The sequence below is a fragment of the Hyla sarda genome, chromosome 1 (genome assembly GCF_029499605.1).
Source record: "Hyla sarda isolate aHylSar1 chromosome 1, aHylSar1.hap1, whole genome shotgun sequence".
Lineage (NCBI taxonomy): Eukaryota > Metazoa > Chordata > Amphibia > Anura > Hylidae > Hyla > Hyla sarda.
This window is the reverse complement of record NC_079189.1, coordinates 279,176,095-279,184,419: the sequence shown is the minus strand read 5'-3', so window position 1 is coordinate 279,184,419 and position 8,325 is coordinate 279,176,095. Positions and strand designations below refer to the sequence as shown.

General features: G+C 49.6%; 2 pseudogenes; both read right to left on the bottom strand.

Moving 5' to 3' along the window:
* Positions 1 to 3,711: 3,711 nt before the first annotated feature.
* Positions 3,712 to 3,831, bottom strand: LOC130316321 (5S ribosomal RNA; annotated as a pseudogene).
* An 82-nt stretch (positions 3,832 to 3,913) lies between these two features.
* On the bottom strand, positions 3,914 to 4,033 carry LOC130317734 (5S ribosomal RNA; annotated as a pseudogene).
* Positions 4,034 to 8,325: the final 4,292 nt, after the last annotated feature.

Here is an 8,325-nt window from a genome sequence, read left to right as displayed (position 1 = left end):
TACATACCGAGCCCGAAGCTGGGTATCAGTCTGCGATCTGACGAGAGCAGGCGCGTTCAATTTAGGATTGCCGTTCACAGCTTCACACCCTTTATACCCTTTATACCCTTTATACCCTTTATACCCCTTTATACCCTTTATACTGTCGATTTAAGAATCAATAAATCCTTTTCGGAATTGGAGCGGAAGGCGGCAACAGAGCAAAACGTCAACGACAACCGGAATTCCCAGCCAGTCTCCCATGCCGGTACTTACCAGGCCCTAAGCTGGGTAGCAGTCTACAATCTGACAAGAGCAGGTGCGTTCAGCTTAGGATGGCCATTGACAGCTTCACATACTGTATACTGTATACTGTGGATTTAAGCATCAATAAATCCTTTTAGGAATCGGAGCGGAAGGCGGCAACAGAGCAAAATGTCAATGGCACCTTGGATTGCCAGCCAGTCTCCCATGCCGGTACTTGCCGGGCAGCAGTCTGCGATCTGACGAAAGCAGGCGCGTTCAGCTTAGGATGGCCGTTGACAGCTTCACACCCTTTATACTGTGGATTTAAGCAACAATAAATTATTTTCGGAATCGGAGCGGAGGGCGGCAACAGAGCAAAACGTCAACGACACTCGGGATTCACAGCCAGTCTCCCATGCTGGTACTTACCGGAACTTAAGCTTTGTAGCAGTCTGTGATCTGACGAGAGCAGGCACATTCAGCTTAGGATGGCCGTTAACAGCATCACACCCTGTATACTGTGGATATAAGAATCAATAAATCCTTTTTGGAATCGGAGCGGAAGGCGGCAACAGAGCAAAATGTCAACAGCACCCGGGATTCCCAGCCAGTCTCCCATGCCGTTACTTATCGGGCCCAAGGCTGGGTAGCAGTCTGAGACCTGACGAGAGCAGGCGCGTTCAGCTTAGGATGGCCGTTGACTGCTTCACACCCTTTATACTGTGGATTTAAGCATCAATAAATCCTTTTCGGAATTGGAACGGAACGGAAGGCGGCAACAGAGCAAAATGTCAACAGCACCCGGGATTCCCAGCCAGTCTCCCATGTCAGTATTTGCCGGACAGCAGTCTGCGATCTGACGAGAGCAGGCGGGTTCAGCTTAGGATGGCTGTTGATAGCTTCAAGCCTTGTATACTGTGGATTTAAGCATCAATAAATCTTTTTCGGAATCGGAGCGGAAGGCGGCATCAGAGCAAAATGTCAACTGCACCCGGGATAACCAGCCAGTCTCCCATGCCGGTACTTACCGGGCCCTAAGCTGGGTAGCAGTCTCCGATCTGACGAGAGCAGGGGCGTTCAGCTTAGGATGGCCGTTGACAGCTTCACACCCTGTATACTGTCGATTTAAGAATCAATAAATCCTTTTCGGAATCGGAGCGGAAGGCGGCAACAGAGCAAAACGTCAACGACACCCGGGATTCCCATCCAGTCTCCCATGCTGGTACTTACTGGGCCCTAAGCTGGGGAGCAGTCTGCGATCTGAGGGGAGCAGGCGCGTTCAGCTTAGGATGGCCGTTGACAGCTTCACACCCTTTATACCCTTCACACCCTTTATACTGTGGATTTAAGCATCAATAAATCCTTTTAGGAATCGAAGTGGAAGGCAGCAACAGAGCAAAACATCAACGGCACCCGGGATTCCCAGCCAATCTCCCATGCTGGTACTTAACGGGCCCCAAAGCTGGGTAGCAGTCTGCAATCTGACGAGAGCAGGCACGTTCAGCTTAGGATGGCCGTTGACAGCTTCACACCCTTTATACCCTTTATACTGTGGATTTAAGCATCAATAAATCTTTTTCAAAATCGGAACGGAAGGCGGCAACAGAGAAAAATGTCGACTGCACCCGGGATTGCCAGCAAGTCTCCCATGCTGGTACTTACCAGGCCCTAAGCTGGGTAGCAGTCTGAAATCGGACGACAGCAGGCGCATTCAGCTTAGGATGGCCATTGACAGCTTCACACCTTTTATACTGTGGATTTAAGCCTCAATTAATCCTTTTCGGAATCAGAACGGAAGGCGGCAACAGAGCAAAATGTCAACTGCACCCGGGATTCCCAGCCAGTCTCCCTTGCCGGTACTTACCGGGCAGCAGTCTACAATCTGACGAGAGCAGGTGCGTTCAGCTTAGGATGGCCATTGACAGCTTCACATACTGTATACTGTATACTGTATACTGTGGATTTAAGCATCAATAAATCCTTTTAGGAATCGGAGCGGAAGGCGGCAACAGAGCAAAATGTCAATGGCATCTTGGATTGCCAGCCAGTCTCCCATGCCGGTACTTGCCGGGCAGCAGTCTGCGATCTGACGAGAGCAGGCGCGTTCAGCTTAGGATGGCCGTTCACAGATTCACACTCTTTATACTGTGGATTTAAGCATCAATAAATCCTTTTAGGTATCAGAGCGGAAGGCGGCAACAGAGCAAAACGTCAACGGCACCCGGGATTCCCAGCCAGTCTCCCATGCCAGTATTTGCCGGGCAGCAGTCTGCGAACTGACGAAAGCAGGCGCGTTCAGCTTAGGATGGCCATTGACAGCTTTACACCTTGTATACTGTGGATACTGTGGATTTAAACATCAACAAATTATTTTCGGAATCGGAGAGGAAGGCGGCAACAGAGCAAATCGTCAACGGCATCCGGGATTCCAAGCCAGTCTCCCATGCTGGTACTTCCCAGGGCCTAAGCTGGGTAGCAGTCTGCAAGCTGACAAGAGCAGGCACATTCAGCTTAGGATGGTCTTTGACAGCTTCTCAACCTGTATATTGTGGATTTAAGCATCAATTAATCCTTTTCGGAATCGAAGCGGAAGGCGGCAAAAGAGCAAAAAGTCATCTGCACCCGGGATTCCCTGCCAGTGTCCCATGCCGGTACTTACCGGTAGTGTTGCTCGCAAATATTCGCAATTCGAATATTATTCGCGAATATCGCATATTCGCGAATTCGCGAATTTCGCGAATATAGCGCTATAGATTCGTAATTACGAATTTTCATTTTTTTTTTATTTTTTTATTTTTTTCTTCACAGTACACATCACAGTGATCACCCCTCTCTGCTTCCAGCTTGTGTGGTGTAAAGAAGGCTGTAATACCACTGTGTGAGACTGGCGTGCGAAAATTCGCATATGCGAAAATTAGTGTATGCTAATTTTCGCGTATGCGAATTTTCGAGTATGCGAATTTCCTATATGCTAATTTTCACATATGTTAATTTTCGCATACGCGAAATTTCGCGTATGCGAAAATAAAACGAGAATATATCGAATATGCGAATATATGACGAATATTCGTCCATATATTCGCGAATATTCGCGAATTCGAATATGGCCTATGCCGCTCAACACTACTTACCGGGCCCAAAGCTGGGTAGCAGTCTGCGATCTGACGAGAGCAGCCACCTTCAGCTTAGGAAGACCGTTGACAGCTTCACGCCTTGTATACTGTGGATTTAAGCATCAATAAATCCTTTTCGGAATCGGAGAGGAAAGCGGCAACAGAGCAAAATGTCAACTGCACCCGGGATTTCCAGCCAGTCTCATATGCTGGTACTTAACAGGCCCTAAGCTGGTTAGCAGTCTGCGATCTGACGAGAGCTGGCGCGTTCAGCTTAGGATGGCCGTTCACAGCTTCTCACCCTTTATACTGTGGATTTAAGCATCAAAAAATCCTTTTAGGAATAGGAGCGGAAGGCGGCAACAGAGCAAAACATCAACGGCACCCGGGATTCCCAGCCAGTCTCCCATGCCGGTACTTACCGGGCCCAAAGCTGGGTAGCAGTCTGCGATCTGACGAGAGCAGGCGCGTTCAGCTTAGGATGGCCGTTGATAGCTTCATGCCTTGTATACTGTGGATTTAAGCATCAATAAATCATATTCTTAAACGGAGCGGAAGGCGGCAACAGAGCAAAATGTCAACTGCACCCGGGATTCCCAGACAGTCTCCCATGCCGGTACTAACCGGGCCCTAAGCTGGGTAGCAGTCTGCGATCTGACGAGAGCAGGCGCGTTCAGCTTAGAATGGCCGTTGACAGCTTCACGCCCTTCATACTGTGCATTTAAGCATCAATAAATCCTTTTCGGAATCGGAACGGAAGGCGGCAACAGAGCAAAATGTCAACTTCACCCGGGATTCCCAGCCAGTGTCCCATGCTGGTACTTACCGGGCCCCAAAGCTGGGTAGCAGTCTGCAATCTGACGAGAGCAGGCACGTTCAGCTTAGGATGGCCGTTGACAGCTTCACCCCCTTTATACCCTTTATACTGTGGATTTAAGCATCAATAAATCTTTTTCGGAATCGGAACGGAAGGCGGCAGCAGAGCAAAATGTTAACTTCAACCGTGATTTCCAGCCAGTCTCCCATGCCGGTACTTACCGGGCACTAAGCTGGGTAGCAGTCTCCGATCTGACAAGAGCAGGCGCGGTCAGCTTAGGATGGCCGTTGACAGTTTCACACCTTGTATACTGTGGATTTAAGCATCAATAAATCATTTTCGGAATCATAGCGGAAGGCGTCAACAGCACCCAGGATTCCCAGCCAGTCTCCCATGCTGGTACTTAACGGGCCCTAAGCTGGGTGGAAGTTTGCGATCTGACGAGAGCAGGTGCGTTCAGCTTAGGATGGCCGTTTACAGCTTCACCTCCTTTATACCCTTTATACCCTTTATACTGTGGATTTAAGCATCAAAAAATCCTTTTCGGAATCGGAGCGGAAGGCAGCTAAAGAGCAAAATGTTAACGGCACCCGATATTCCCAGCCAGTCTCCCATGCTGGCACTTACCGGGCCCTAAACTGGGTAGCAGTCTGCAAACTGACGAGAGCAAGCACGTTCAGCTTAGGATTGCCGTTGACAGCTTCATGCCTTGTATACTGTGAATTTAAGCATCATTAAATCCTTTTCGGAATAGGAGCAGATAGCGGCAACAGAGCCAAAGTCAACTGCACCCGGGATTCCCAGCCAGTCTCCCATGCTCGTACTTACCAGGCCCTAAGCTGGGTAGCAGTCTGCGATCTGACGAGAGCAGGCTCATTCAGCTTAGGATGGCCATTGACAGCTGCACACCCTGTATACTGTGGATTTAAGCATCAATAAATCATTTTCGGAATCGGAGCTAAAGGCAGCAACAGAGCAAAATGTCAACGACACCTGGGATTCCCAGCCAGTCTCCCATGCCGGTACTTACCGGGCCCAAAGCTGGGTAGCCGTCTGCGATCTGATGAGAGCAGGCACCTTCAGCTTAGGATGGCTGTTGACAGCTTCACGTTTTGTATACTGTGGATTTAAGCATCAATAAATCCTTTTCGGAATCGGAGGGGAAAGCGGCAACAGAGCAAAATGTCAACTGCACCCGGGATTCCCAGCCAGTCTCCCATGCTGGTACTTACCGGGCCCAATGCTAGGTAGCAGTCTGCGATCTGACGAGAGCAGGCACATTCAGCTTAGGATGGCATTTGACAACTTCACAACTCGTATACTGTGGATTTAAGCACCAATAAATCCTTTTCGGAATCGGAGCGGAAAGCAGCAACAGAGCAAAATGTCAACTGCACCTGGGATTCTCAGCCAGTCTCCCATGCCGGGCAGTAGTCTGCAATCTGACGAGAGCAGGCTCATTCAGCTTAGGATGGCCATTGACAGCTGCACACCCTTTATACTGTGGATTTAAGCATCAATAAATCCTTTTCGGAATTGGAGCGGAAGGCAGCAACAGAGCAAAACGTCAACGGCACCCGGGATTCTCAGCCAGTCTCCCATGCTGGTACTTACCGGGCCCTAAGCTGGGTAGCAGTTTGCGAGCTGACGAGAGCAGGCACATTCAGCTTAGGATGGCCGTTGACAGCTTCAAGCTTTGTATACTGTGGATTTAAGCATCATTAAATCCTTTTCGGAATCGGAGCGGAAAGCGGCAACAGAGCAAAATGTCAACTGCACCCGGGATTCCCAGCCTGTCTCCCATGCTGGTACTTACCAGGCCGTAAACTGGGTAGCAATCTACGATCTGACGAGTGCAGGCGCATTCAGCTTAGGATGGCCGTTCACAGCTTCTCACCCTTTATACTGTGGATTTAAGCATCAAAAAATCCTTTTACGAATACGAACGGAAGGCGGCAACAGAGCAAAATGGCAACGGCACCTGGGATTCCCAGCCAGTCTCCCATGCTGGTACTTCCGGGCCCTAAGCAGGGTAGCAGTCTGCGATCTGACAAGAGCAGGCACGTTCAGCTTAGAATGGCCATTAACAGCATCACACCCTTTATACTGTGGATTTAAGCATCAATAAATACTTTACGTAATCGGAGAGGAAGGCGGCAACAGAGAAAATGCCAACGGCACTCAGGATTCCCAGCCAGTCTCCCATGCTGGTAGTTACCAAGCCCTAAGCTGGGTAGCAGTCTGCGATCTGACGAGAGCAGGCACGTTCAGCTTAGGATGCCCATTGACAAATTCACATCCTGAATATTGTGCATTTAAGCATCAATAAATCCTTTTCGGAATCGGAGCGGAAGGCGGCAACAGAGCAAAACGTTAACGGCACTCAGGATTCCCAGCCAGTCTCCCATGCCGGTACTTACCGGGCCCAAAGCTAGGTAGCAGTCTGCGATCTGACGAGAGCAGGCACGTTCAGCTTAGGATGGCATTTGACAACTTCACACCTTGTATACTGTGGATTTAAGCATCAATAAATCCTTTTCGGAATCGGAGCGGAAAGCAGCAACAGAGCAAAATGTCAACTGCACCCGGGATTCTCAGCCAGTCTCCCATGCTGGTACTTACCAGGCCCTAAGCTGGGTAGCAGTCTGCAATCTGACGAGAGCAGGCACATTCAGCTTAGGATGGCCGTTGACAGCTTCACACCCTGTATACTGTATACTGTGAATTTAAGCATCAATGAATCCTTTTCGGAATCGGAGCGGAAGGCGGCAACAGAGCAAAATGTCAACGACACCTGGGATTCCCAGCCAGTCTCCCATGCCGGTACTTACCGGGCCCAAAGCTGGGTAGCCGTCTGCGATCTGATGAGAGCAGGCACCTTCAGCTTAGGATGGCTGTTGACAGCTTCACGTTTTGTATACTGTGGATTTAAGCATCAATAAATCCTTTTCGGAATCGGAGGGGAAAGCGGCAACAGAGCAAAATGTCAACTGCACCCGGGATTCCCAGCCAGTCTCCCATGCTGGTACTTACCGGGCCCAATGCTAGGTAGCAGTCTGCGATCTGACGAGAGCAGGCACATTCAGCTTAGGATGGCATTTGACAACTTCGCAACTCGTATACTGTGGATTTAAGCACCAATAAATCCTTTTCGGAATCGGAGCGGAAAGCAGCAACAGAGCAAAATGTCAACTGCACCTGGGATTCTCAGCCAGTCTCCCATGCCGGGCAGTAGTCTGCAATCTGACGAGAGCAGGCTCATTCAGCTTAGGATGGCCATTGACAGCTGCACACCCTTTATACTGTGGATTTAAGCATCAATAAATCCTTTTCGGAATTGGAGCGGAAGGCAGCAACAGAGCAAAACGTCAACGGCACCCGGGATTCTCAGCCAGTCTCCCATGCTGGTACTTACCGGGCCCTAAGCTGGGTAGCAGTTTGCGAGCTGACGAGAGCAGGCACATTCAGCTTAGGATGGCCGTTGACAGCTTCAAGCTTTGTATACTGTGGATTTAAGCATCATTAAATCCTTTTCGGAATCGGAGCGGAAAGCGGCAACAGAGCAAAATGTCAACTGCACCCGGGATTCCCAGCCTGTCTCCCATGCTGGTACTTACCAGGCCGTAAACTGGGTAGCAATCTACGATCTGACGAGTGCAGGCGCATTCAGCTTAGGATGGCCGTTCACAGCTTCTCACCCTTTATACTGTGGATTTAAGCATCAAAAAATCCTTTTACGAATACGAACGGAAGGCGGCAACAGAGCAAAATGGCAACGGCACCTGGGATTCCCAGCCAGTCTCCCATGCTGGTACTTCCGGGCCCTAAGCAGGGTAGCAGTCTGCGATCTGACAAGAGCAGGCACGTTCAGCTTAGAATGGCCATTAACAGCATCACACCCTTTATACTGTGGATTTAAGCATCAATAAATACTTTACGTAATCGGAGAGGAAGGCGGCAACAGAGAAAATGCCAACGGCACTCAGGATTCCCAGCCAGTCTCCCATGCTGGTAGTTACCAAGCCCTAAGCTGGGTAGCAGTCTGCGATCTGACGAGAGCAGGCACGTTCAGCTTAGGATGCCCATTGACAAATTCACATCCTGAATATTGTGCATTTAAGCATCAATAAATCCTTTTCGGAATCGGAGCGGAAGGCGGCAACAGAGCAA